The sequence below is a fragment of the Gekko japonicus genome, unplaced genomic scaffold, assembly GCF_001447785.1.
Source record: "Gekko japonicus isolate JY-2015 unplaced genomic scaffold, Gekko_japonicus_V1.1 scaffold888, whole genome shotgun sequence".
Taxonomy (NCBI): domain Eukaryota; kingdom Metazoa; phylum Chordata; class Lepidosauria; order Squamata; family Gekkonidae; genus Gekko; species Gekko japonicus.
Genome location: NW_015159740.1, coordinates 341349 through 354756, shown reverse-complemented (window position 1 = coordinate 354756; position 13408 = coordinate 341349).

Below are 13408 nucleotides of genomic sequence, written 5' to 3'. Positions count from 1 at the left end.
TTGAATGAGATGCTCTGAATCTAGGCACTAGCCCACCGCTACAGTGGGGCTATTGGGGGCTTCCTTAAAGGGCCACCCCCACAAGATTTCCTTCTGATTTTTATTTTTATTTAAAAAAAAAAACTCCAGTAATTAAGACCATTTTTGTTAATTGTCCTTTTCTTTATATAGTTTGGAATGGTTCAGGGCCCAGTATCCTATACTGTTCTTATAGAACAGAAGATATACACGGTGCATCTGAAGCAACAGTAAGTAGCTTCCGGTTCCTCGTCTTCAGTCCCACCAGCCCCACCAGAAAACAAATTGCCCCACAAGCCACAATATCCTGGCTATGGGGACTGTCTAGGCATATTGTGGATATCTGTGACATCCAACTGCAGACAGAACACTGCTCTCTGTTATAGGGTTGGCGGGTCCCACCGGCTACCGGCGAGGAATTGTGGGTGTAGGGTTGCCGGATCCAGACTGGGAAACTTCGGGAGATTTGGGGGTGGAGCCTGGGGAGGACAGGGGCCACAGTGGGGTCCAGCACCATAAAGTCCACCCTCCAAAGCATCCATTTTCTCCAGGAGAGCTGATCTCTGTAGTCTGGAGATGAGCTGTAATTCCAGGGGATCCCCAGGTCCCACGTTTCCGTGGTCATGTGGCCGGCATGTCTAGATGCCGAGGTGCACGGAACGTTGTTCCCTTTCCACCGAAGCGGTACCTATTTGTCTACTTGCAATCTCTTGCTTTCGAACTGCTAGGTTGGCAGGAGCTGGGACCAGAGATGGGAGCTCACTCCGTCATGCGGCACTCGAGTCTCGAACTGCTGAACTACAGACCTTCCGGTCTGCAGCTCACCGTCTTGACCTCTATGCCACTGTGGCTCCCATGTGTGTACTACACAGTACCAAGCTGGAACCATAGATGACACTAGGGGTGTGTGGCCTAATATGCAAAGGAGCTCCTGCTACCAGTAGAGCCCTAAATTGCAAGATGTCATAGTCCCACTGTACACTGCATGGGTAAGGCCACTTCGAGGAGATACAGGGAGCTGTTTCTGTTGGCAACAGAGGACTGGACTCGCAAGAATGGGTTTAAATTAAGGGCGGGAAGGTACTGGCTGGATATTAGGGAAAACCTTTTTTACAGTAAGAGTTGTGCAACAGTGGAATCAGCTGCCTAGGGAGGCAGGCCCGTAGCTCCAGTAGGGCATACCGGGGCTAGCCCCCCCCCCCCGACTTGCTGGAAAGGCCCCCTGACTTCCCATTCATCCCAGGGCATCACGGCCTTCTCCCCTGGTTTAATTTGATTAGCCAGTACTCTTTTTGTAGCAGGTACTCATTTGCATATTAAGTGACACACCCCTAATGTAGCCGATCCTCCAAGAGCTTACAGTAGCCCCTGTAAGAAGAGCTCTGTAAGCTCTTGGAGGATTGGCTACATTAGGGGTGTGTGGCCTAATATGCAAAGGAGTTCCTGCTACAAAAAGAGCCCTGCGCGGCCCAAAGAAATGTAAATGCTCCTCCCTGGCAGTCTTCAAGCAGCGGCTGGACAGACACTTGTCAGGGCTGCTCTAGTCTGATCCTGCATTGTATGGCCCCTTCCAGCGCTGCGATTTTATGGTTCCCAGCAGTCAGCAAGGCTGATGGAGTGGACAATACCTTTTATGCAGCAAGAACAGCAACATGTCAACTCAGCCAACCACTGAACGTTTTGGCCCGGAGAACCAAACACAATAATTAATAGTTGGCACACACTGAAAAGAAGAAGAAGAATCTGCTAGGCAGAAGGAGTGGGAGGATTTCGAGCCTTTTGCAAAGAAACCTCTGCTAGCGGTGTCGGCACGCAAAGTCCAGCCCTGACTTCTGTCTTCCTCTCCCCCTCCCCTCACCATTGCTCCAGCATTAAGTCGACAAACGTTATGGTTCGGCGGCGTTTCCAATTCAGCGTCGGAATGCGGCTTTGCTTTGTTCCCGAGTCAGATACCGAGAGCGGCTCCACCACGACACCCGGCCTTGTTCCCTCGCAAAAACTAATCCGCCTCGCATGTCGCTCTGGTTGTTAACATTTGGCGAAACAGCCTGAGTGACGGGGAGGATTGTTGGTTCTGCTAATTGCACAGGGACCGTAATTCTGTGTGAAACAACTCAATAACTCAATGGATTTATGCACCTTCTAAGGATATGTGGCTTAGGGCAGGTTTTCCCTGTTACCTAATCGGAACAGAACTGAAGTCTTTAGAGGCACATTAGGGCCAGAGCGACTGGAAATCCTGCAGGAACTTGGCCCCTCCAGAGTTCATATCAAGAGGTGGATTTCTACCTTTTTTACTCACCGGGGGGGGTGGGGGAGTATGCTGGCAGTATTCTGTTCAGTTCCAGAGCATGAAGTAAAATCTCCTCTCTTTACGGTCTGCCAACCTCCAAATTGGGACCGGAGATCTCCTGGGACTGGAGTCCTTCCTGGGATCTTCTGCAATGACATCCCCCGGAAGTGATGTCATTATGTCGCCCATGTCACCTGGACGACACTCAAGTTTTTGGGCAAAACTCTATGTTTTTTTGCCAGACGAAGAAGAGGAGGAGGAGGAGGAGGAGGAGGAGATTGGATTTATACCCCGCCCTTCACTCGGAGTCTCAGAGTGGCTTACAAACTCCTTCCCCTTCCCACAACAGACACCCTGTGAGGTAGGTGGGGCTGAGAGAGCTCTGACAGAAACGGCTCTTTTTCAAGAACAGCTCTTATCAGAACTACGGCTTGCCCAAGGTCATTCCAGCAGCTGCACGTGGAGGAGTGGGGAATCAAACCTGGTTCTCCCAGATTAGAATCTGCGCACTTAACCACTACACCAAACTTAACCACTACACCAAACTGGCCTAGAGTTTACCCCAAAACTTGAATGTCACCCCCAAAGTCAGTGACGCGATGACATCACTTCCAGATGGCTTCATTCTGGTGGGGATGTCACACGGCGACATCCCTGTTTGGGGGTGGGGCTTCCCCCGCCAGCCACCTGGCAACTGGTAGGAGATGGGGGGAATTTAACAGGAGAAAGAGGAAGGGCCAGGCCACATTGCCAGCTTCGCATGGGAAGTGATGTCACCATGACAGCGACATCCGGGCAATGCTCTGGTATTTGGGGGAGAACTCAATGGTAGAAGCTGGTTTTACCATCAAGTTTTTGCCTAAATACCAGAGCGTCTCCTGGACGTCGCTGGCATAATGATGTCACTTCCTGTGCGATGCTGGCAACGTGGGCTGGGATTTCCTCTTTCTCCTGGTAAGTCCCCCCGCCAGCCAGCTGCACGTGGCTGGGGGGCAGGGCCTGGTGGTAGAGCACCCCTGTTTCCACTAGGGGTGTGTGGTACTCTGTTCCCATCCCAGAGATAGCAGTCCTACCCATCTTCTAGGATTCTTACGAGAGCAAAGACTCTGGGATGGGGGCATTCTTCGTGGTTCTGGGGCCCTGGGCAAAAGTCCAGGATAAGTCCCCTGCTAGGAAACATTTTGATACGAGCTTAATTTTTTTAAATAAAATTATCTAGCAAATTAATTCTCAGCTTTTTATATTTAGTCGTCCCCCCCCTATTTTGAATTGAACTTTAAAGATGCTCCCCCATATATATCCTTATGGTTTTTTATTACTGGGCACTACGAGCATTCATACCTTTCTTCTCCATTCATACCTTGCTTTTCCAATGGCGACGGAAGGTTTCAGAGGCCGTGTCGGTCTACATTATAAGCGTGCGACTGGAGTCTGGCGGCACTCAAGAGACCGACGAGATATTCATGGTCTGAGCTTTCAAGGGCCAAAGTTCCCCCTGCTAGATGCCGCCATCGATGGTTTTACCCTTTTCTGTGTCTCAGAGAGGTCACTTTGTCCAAACTCACCCATTGAGGTGAATGGCAGATCTGAAATTTAAATTCGTGATCCTTCAAATCCAGTATTCTGTCTGCCCTTTCAACCTGCCCTTTTAATGCAGGCTACGTTGTCCTTTTAAATCCCCCTTTTATTTATACCTGACTATTCCACTATTTTACTTATGTCGGACTATTCCACAAACGAAGCCCATCCCTGTAAACTCAGTCTGCAGTGACCCACTTTTTTTGGGGGGGGAAAGAAACGGAATACCCCTTGATAATAATGATCTTCCTCTATAGCAGAGGTCCCCAATGTGGTGGCTGTGGGCACTACAGGGCTAGCCAGCACTTTTTCTGATGCCCACCAACTCTTTTGAGAAAGTGGGTAGGGCCAGCTGGGCTGTTTGTCCAGCAGGGCTTCTGATTGGCTGTGCAGATTAAAAGGCATCCTGAGAGCTAGTTTGGTGTAGTGGTTAAGAGCAGCAGGACTCTGATCTGGAGAACTGGGTTTGATTCCCCACGCCTCCACATGCAGCTGCTGGTGTGACCTTGGGTCAGTCACAAGATCTCCCAGGGATGTTCTCTCGAGAGCAGTTCTGTCTTGAGCTCTCTCAGCCCCACCTACCTCGTAGGGTGTCTGTTGTGGGAAGGGGAAGGGAAGGAGATTGCAAGCCACTCTGAGACTCTGAGTGAAGGGTGGGGTATGAATCTAATCTCCTCCTTTTTTTCTTCCTCCTCCTCTTCTTCCCTTCTACCTAAAATGTTGAAGAGTGACTATTAGTTATATATTACCTCACTTCCTGACAACCTGAAATGTTGAAGAGTGACTATTAGAGTTATATATTACCTCACTTCCTGACGTTTTGTGCTTGGCTTTGGCTCCATGGGCAGCCATTTTGTGCTCATGCCAAAGATCCCAAAGATGCCTGCAGGCTAAAAATGGTTGAAGACCCCTGGTGTAGTGCATTGCTATCCCACACTTCATTCAAAGGAGCTCAATGACACATTCACACCATGCAACAAGATGAGGCTGTGTTGGCGCTGGAGCTGCAGGTACAAGTCTGTTGCAGGTCTGATAGGAAGGCAGGATGTAAGACGGAAAAGGCGCAGTGGTAATAGGCCAGCACCTGGGAAGGTCAATGACCTCAGAAACAGCTTGAGAACCATTCTGACCAGGGGAGGTTCTGGCTGTGACCCAGTCGAGGCCTTTAGAGCTGGGAGGAACCAATCAACAGTCTGGATGGAAGCAGCGATATTGAAACCTGACCACATCACCCAACCGTTTCAGTCTTTTCTCCAAAGCTTCTATCGGGCTCCCCACGGAAGGAGGCCCCCTCGTTCTATCTCAATCGCCAATCGACCCTCCTCCTGTCTGCCACTTCTCTGAGTATTCAGTGTTCATTTGAAAAAGAAAAGATTTTTTTTTGAAGATACTCTCTCGACGCACTGCTGTAAATCCCAGTCGCATCCCACCCACCCCCAGCCCTGCATTTAAAATTTAATGTTCCTTGGGCAATGCAAGGTAATTATGGCTCCCAACCGTCATGGTCTATTGTATTATTATTATTATTTTTGTTGTGTACTGTAATTTATCAGATTTCTGCTGCTCCAGCAGCAAAATGCCAACATGGGTGCCACCTTTTCCACGTTCCTTTGGAAATAACATAACGTAGAGCTGGCCTTATTCTCTACTCTCTCTCTCCCTCTCTCCCTCCGTCTCTTACCGATTCTCATTTTAAATCTCCCTTTGCCGTGTACATATAAATCATCACTTTCCTATCCCATGTTGAGACCAGATTCTTCTTTTGCAGAAAAGGGCACGGGTAATACGTAGTAATCTTTTAACGCCTGTCCAAAGATTAATAATGCTGTCTGCGGAAGAATCCAATTCCCCAGCTGATTAGACAAGGGAAATTCTGGTACAGTCTCCACAGAAGAGGGTCTTTCTAAGCCGGGAGACGTTCTGAAGGTTATTGGGCAAAGAATTTTTGCCACGAGTACCATGGTTCAAAAAGATATACTTGCGTTAGATGTGAGGTTTGGTGTTGCTCGACCTAGTCTGAATACCCTTGTATTTTTGATATTTACCAAGTTTTCATTCGTTCGTTCATTCGTTCATTCGTTCGTTCGTTCGTTCATACGTTCGTTCATTCATTCATTTGTTCATTCATTCATGCATTTGTTCATTCATTCATGCATTCGTTCATTCATTCATTTTCTTGTTTGTTCATTCATTTGTTCATTCGTTCATTCATTTGTTAGTTCGTTCATTCATTTGTTTGTTTGTTCATTCATTCACACAATTCAATTCAATTTATAACCTGACCTTCTCCTCAACAGAGGACTCAGGGAGGGTTCATAACATAGCATTAAAAAATAATAAAACTGGTAAGTACCAATACATACAAAACTGATTCTTCTTAAAATTTAACCAGTCACCAACTCTGGAAGAAATCCAGATGGGAATGCCAGCCTCCAGGTGGGATCTCGGGATCCCCTGGAATTCCAGCTCGTCTCCGGACTACAGGTATCAGTTCACCCTGGAGAAAATGGACGCTTTGGAGGGTGGACTCTGTGGCCTTGGACCCTACTGAGGTCCTTGTAACCCCCAGGATCTACCCCCAAACCTCCAGGAGTTTCCCAACCTGGATCTGGCAATCCTACCCCATCCCCCGCTGGTGGCCAGGAGGGACCTGGCAACCCTAAATATGGTTAGCTTGCTAGCCACCCCGCCATTCTCTTAGATAACAAAATGCCACACAAAACAAGGCAGACTTGCATGCCCTGCGGAATCTTAATAGACCCCCACAGGGCATGAACCTCCTGGGGAAGCTGGTTCCAGAAGGCAGCGGCAGCCACCGAGAAGGCCCTTGCGCTTGTGGATGACAAACAGGCTATTTGTGGACTAGCCACCTGAAGTAGGCCCCGTGATGAAGACCAAAGAGAGGCGGGGTTGGGGGCTGACACTGTCAACCCTCGTTTTTACTATCCAAGAGAGTTAGGAGAGCAGACGCTTGATGGATAACCAGACCTAGTGACTGGAATCTTGCATTTGGCTTGGCGACTCCCGAGCTGAGCGTAAGGTGACCTGCCCCAGTGGATGGGCTGCGGTCTAAAATGTGGGGCAGGATTATTAATGAGCAGGAGAGGATACCATACGTATTTCCAGCTACAGGCACAAGAATGTCTTGGGATGGCCTGAATGGGTCTTGAATATCTGGTATGGGCAACACTTTCAACAACATCCAGGGGTTCCCCCCAAAGGGAAGGATTCACCAGAGAATTAATTTCTAGACTTCAGGATTTCTGCTTTGGTTTGGTGTAGTGGTTAGGAGCGCGGACTCTAATCTGGGAGAATCGGGTTTGATTCCCCACTCCTCCACATGCAGCTGCTGGTGTGACCTTGGGTCAGTCAAAAGTTCTCTCAGAACTGTTCACTCCAGAGCAGGTCTCGAGAGAGCGTTCTCAGCCCCACCTACCTCACAGGGTGTCTGTTGTAGGGAGGGGAAGGGAATGGAGATTGTAAACTGCTCTGAGACTCATTCAGGTAGTGAAGGGCAGGGTATAAATCCAATCTCTTCTTTGGGGTCAGGAAGGAATTTTCCTCCAGGGCAGATTGGCCCAGGGATCCTGGAAGGTTGTTGTTTTTTTGCCTTCCTCAGGGCAAAGAGCAGAGGTCCCTGGGGGAGTGGGGGGGTAGGTAGGTGTGAATTTTCTGCATTATGCAGGGGATTGGACTAGATGACCCCTGGGGTCCTTCCACTTCTATGTTACACTCCCCCCCGCCAGATGTTCAGTACAACTCCTTAGTTATTCACACTGGCATGGCTCGAGCTGATTGACCTTTTTATTCACCCTCATTAATTCTTTTTAAACCAACACCCACAGGATCATGACCGGGTTTGACTCTGCTCCAGAAAGACATTTTATCTGTTCAGTAATATATGGGGTTTCTGTCGTCCATCTGTTGCGTGATCTTCTGTTCTGTTGAAAACTCTTTTTAAAAAAAATAAAAATCCATGGCTTGCTTTGGAAACAGGAGGTGGCGGCGGCTACAAGCATGGACGGCTTCAAGAGTGAATTGGATAAACCTATGGAGCAGAGGTCCATCAGTGGCTATGAGCCACAAGGTATAGATAGGGGCTCTGGGGCAAGGGATGCTCTGTACTCTTGGTGCTTGGGGGGAGGCAACAGTGGGAGGGCTTCTAATGTCCCGGCCCCACTGGTGGACCTCCTGATGGCCCCTGGTCTTTTTGGCCTCTGGGTGACAGAGTGTTGGACTGGATGGGCCACTGGCCTGATCCAACATCGGTTCCTCTTGTGTTCTAAACATGTGGCTAGTTTTTGGTTTGACACTGATAAAACGAGAGGGCGGTTCTGAGTGGACCGGCCATGGAATCTCACCCTCAGTGAAATTTGAGGTGAATTTGGAGGTTCTCTTTCTGGCAAAAAATTGCGAGGACATCTTAAAGAACTTCGATAAGATGAGGAGAATATCTTGATGGGTTTGGGGCCTACCCTAGGGTAAGGTTGTCAATCACTAGGTGGTGGCTGGAGCTCTCCTGGGATTACAACTGGTCTCCAGGCGACGGAGATCAGTTCCCCTGGGGAAAATGGCTGCTTTGGAAGGTGGACTCTATGGCCGTGTACCACACTGAAGTCCCTCCACTCCCTAAACCTCCATCCTCAGGCCCCACCCCCAAATTTCCAGGTATTTATTAACCTGTAGCTGGCAACCCCAGCCTCACCACAGGCACAAGCCGCATTTGTTAAGCTTTGCATCACTGACACCATTTGCGCACACAGAAAGCGCATAATTTATTTCAGACCTGATTCCTTATTTCTTACAGGCCACTCGCCCTTGACCCTCTGGCCTTACCGGATTTCAACAGGATTCCAACTTCTCCATTATGTCTCCATTTAACCTTTCTTTACCCAAGTGTGCAATTTGCAGATAGGAACACTGTGGAATTAGATGCCGACATCTTGGTGGATTTAGAACATGGATTTACTGGAGCCAGTGTGATGTAGTGGGTAAGAGCAGCAGACTCTAATCCGGAGATCTGGATTTGATTCTCTCACTTCTTCCCTGTATGAAGCCTGGTGGGTGAGCTTGGGCTGGTCACAATTCTCTCAAGACCTCTTTCAGCCCCACCTACCTCACAAGGTGCCTGCTGTGGAGAAGGGAAGGCAATACGACTTTTTAAAGTGGCTTTGAGAATCCTTAGGGCAAGAGGGGTGTGGAGGAATGCAGTTTTCCTCTGGAGGTTTGAAATGAGCAAAACATTTGCTCTGAGTTTTTAAAAATTTCCCCCCCTCTCTGGGCAGAGAACAGACAGGGAGGTCAAAGTCCATTCAATTGCTTTCCAGGTGTACCTCAGCCCACTTTCATACAAATGCTAATAGATCTTGCAGGAGAAATAATGGGTGGGTCAAGCTCTCCCCTTTCCCCAAGTAGGGAACAGAGGTTTGGAGGAACTAGATACTAGAGAGGCATGGAACAGAGGTTTGGAGGAACTAGATACTAGAGAGGCTTCAGAAAGGAAAATCCTAGAGATGTCAGGAAGAGCTTTGCTGACCTGGCCTGACTGGATAGGTGGGTAGGGAAAAGAGAGTTGATAAAAACTCCTTGCAGCAACAGGAGCTCTGTGCTGGGTCCATCAGGGCAGACAGAATTCTTAACTGAGGTCTGAAGGAGGCAGCCAATGACCATGTGCTGCCCCAGAGAGCTATAGAAAGCTTCAAGGTAATGGCGACTCTGAAGAGATTTGTAACTTCCCAAGCCTTTAGGAGCCTGTCATAGGGCATGTATAGAGAGAGGGACAGTGGGTGGGTATTTTACCCATTTCTTTTGGAATCCCTTGCTCAATCTGGTGTGGTACCAAAAGTATTCTTGTGAAGATTTTCTTTTTAATAAATACATTATAACTTTTGATGCTGGTAGTGGTTCTCTGTACCATGTAGACCTCCCCCATCTTGGGCATGCTATTTCAAAAGGAGCACCAGGGGGAAGGCAGGCAGTGGGCAAGTGGCTATTCCTCCAGGGGAGCACAAGGTGGTAAACTGTCCCTGTGGTGACCAGACGCTAGGCAGCAGGGGACACAGAGGCAAGGCCTCAGAACTTGGAAGGGAAGCTGGGAGTCCTGATGCTCCCAGCGGGCAATTCCTGCAAAGGTCAGGTGGTGGTGGCGGGCTACTCAAGAGAGAAAGAAAAGCCTCTCCAGGTGTTGGGAAAACTTTGGAGGGCAAGGCACAATAGGGCCTGCAGGCCAGAGCAGGTCCATTCCACCACAATTGATATTAATTCTTCTTCTTCTTCTTCTTCTTCTTCTTCTTCTTCTTCTTCTTCTTCTTCTTCTTCTTCTTCTTCTTCTTCTTCTTCTTCTTCTTCTTCATGGATGAAGATCTCCTGGGAGAAAATGGCCTTTTTGGACAGAGGACTCTATGCCATTGGACCCCACTGAAGTCCCTCCCCTCCCCAATCCATGCCCCCCTCAGGCTCCACCCCCCAAATCTCCAGGTATTTCCCAACCCAGAGTTGTCAACCCTATCACCAGGTGAAGACATTTGTTCCAACACAGCTGCTGTTGGATTGGCTCGGGGTCCCCTGGAAATATCTACCTCCAGTATGGTAGCAGGAGGAGCATCTTTCGTTACTGGCCAGTAGCCAGCATACAGGGTGTTTTTGTGAAGAAGAAGAAGAAGAAGAAGAAGAAGAAGAAGAAGAAGAAGAAGAAGAAGAAGAAGAAGAAGAAGAAGAAGAAGAAGAAACCGCATTAGGGTTACCAACCTACAGTTAGGGTTATTACCTACCTACCAACCTACAATTAGTAAAGGTAAAGGTTTCCCTTGCTCGAGAGCCAGTCGAATCCGACTCTAGGGGGCAGTGCTCATCTCCGTTTCAAAGCCGAAGAGCCAGCGCTGTCCGAAGACGTTTCCGTGGTCATGTAGCCGGCATGACTAAACACCAAGGCACACGCTGTTCCCTTCCCACCGAAGCGGTACCTATTTATCTCCTTGCACTTTCTTGCTTTCGAACTGCTAGGTTGGCAGGAGCCAGTGCCAGAGATGGGAGCTCACTTCGCCATGTGGCACTCGGGTCTCAAACTGCCGAACTACAGACCTTCCAGTCTGCTGCCCAGTGTCTTAACCTCTGAGCCACCGCGGCCCTACTAGCCTACAATTACCAACCTACAATTAGGGTTACCGTCCGACAAGTGGCCCCTGGAGAGCTCTCGCTATGACAATTGCTTTCCAGAATGACCAAGGTCAGTTCCCTCGGAGAAAATGGCTGCTCTGAAGTTTGAGCTCTATGGTGTTCTATCCCGCTGAGGTCCCCCCTCCCCAAACCCTGCCTTTCCCAGGTTCCGTCCCCAAAATCTTCAGTTATTTCCCGACCCAGTGCTGACAACCCTCGCTCCAAGTCCATTTCAATAGTTGCACAGCCTGCTTAATCCAGGCACAAATTGGAAGAAACTTCGCCGCCTTGTCGGTCACAGCAGTTGCGTCCTCCCGCAGGCGAGCTCTGACCCGCCTGGATGCACTCCGCAAGCAACTTAAGTCGCTCGCTAAGCGCCGTATTCTTCTGCAACCGGGCGATGCGGCAGGTTCAATTTGCCATGTAAATATCTCAGTGGCACAGATGTGGACAAAAGTCGCCTCTGCCTTCCGTCAGGTTTGCTTTCCGCTGGGAGACTCCAGTTTTGCAACAAAAATTATTGTAATGAAAGCGTGTCTGGACTCTGGCTTTCCAGTGGGGGGAAAGATAATTAAAATAGATGGTCCCTGGTAATCTTCTCCCAAGAATTGGCGCTTGTTTGCCAATGCTGCAATCCTCCAGCACGTATCACAGTGCAGTCTTTGAAAAATAAAATCGCCCTGAATTATCATCATCGAAAAACGGAAACAAATGATTATTTTTTTTAGCGGGCACAGTTAACAGTGAATCGGCGATACTCCTCACCGATGCTCCCTCTAAGCTGAGGAGTCTTGTGAGCAAAGGTTCTACTTTGTGAGCTCCTGGCACTAAAGCTGTGAGCAAGCTGTTTGGCTACTGCATAAATTAGTTTGCTCTGAAGCCATCCTTCCTGAGCTGAGACAAAAATGTGTGAGCTGGGGGCTAAAAAACTGTTAGCTAGCTCACACTCACTCGGCTTAGAGTGCTTTTCCAGCGGAAAAAGTTTTTCCACCAAGCTTCTCGTTCCTTGCGATTTCTCTTTGCAGTGTGGCGCCAGAAAGGGAAGGCCGCACTTCTAAAGCGAATTTCCATTTGAGAGGAAACCTCATTTTATACATTCTATCTATTCCCTCCCCCGCCCTTCCCTACAATGAAGTAAACTGAAGAGATGAAGGGAATTTGCAGTGAGAGCCTAGGGACTAGGGAGAAAAGCGCGGAGGCGAAGATAACAAATAAAAAATGCTGTTTTAAGGAGGGAAATTGGCATTGATTTTCACAGCATCCTATTTGATGGCGTGTGTTTTTTCCCCACCCTCACTGAACTTCTTTAAAAAAATGCAATGTGACCTCTCAGGCTAGAGCTGATGCAAAAATTCTGGTCTTTGACACCAAATTGCACGAGGGTCTGCTTTGTAGGCAGAAGGTTCCCCCCGTTGGGACCCAAGCATCTCCATTGAAGAGAAACAAATGCTGGATCAGGCCAGTGGCCCATCCAGTCCAATACTCTGTCACACAGTGGCCAAAAATACCAGGTGCCATCAGGAGGTCCAGCAGTGGGGCCAGGAGAAGCCCTCCCACTGTTGACCCCACCCCAAGCACCAAGAAGACAAAGCATCACTTGCCCCAGGCTGAGAGTCTCTATCTATACCTTGTGGCCAATTGTCACTGATACCTCTGCTCCAGATGCTTATCCAATTCCCTCTTGAAGTTGTCCATGCTTGTAGCTGCCACCACCTCCTGTGGCAGTGAATTCCATGTGTTAATCACTCTTTGGGTGAAGGAGGACTTCCTTTTATCCATTCTAACCCGACTGCTCAGCAATTTCATGGAGTGCCCATGGGTTCTTGTATTGTGAGAAAGGGAGAAAAGTACTTCCTTCTCTACCTGCTCTGTCCCATGCATAATCTTATAAACCTCGATCACATCACCACTCAGCCGTCATTTCTCCAAGCTAAAGAAGCGCCAAGCGATTTAACCTTTCTTCATAGGGAAGGTGCTCCAACCCTTTTATCATTCTCGTTGCCTTTTTATGCACTTTTTCCAATGTTATAATTTCCTTTCTGAGGTGTGGTGACCAGAACTGTACACAGTACTCCAAATGAGGTCGAATCATCATTATGATACTGGCTGATTTGTTTTCAGTTCCCTTCCTAATAATCCCCAGCATAGTGTTGGCCTTTTTAAATTGCAGTTGCACACTGTATCGACATTTTCAGTGAGTTATCTACTACGACTCCCAGATCTCTCTCTTGGTCAAGTTCAAGTTCAAGTTTATTTATACGGTCAAGCAACCAGCCAATATAAAACATTACCTAGAGGAATAATAATGTAAGATACACTATAAATACATAAAATTCAGATGGATATATAAAAGAACATTAAAAC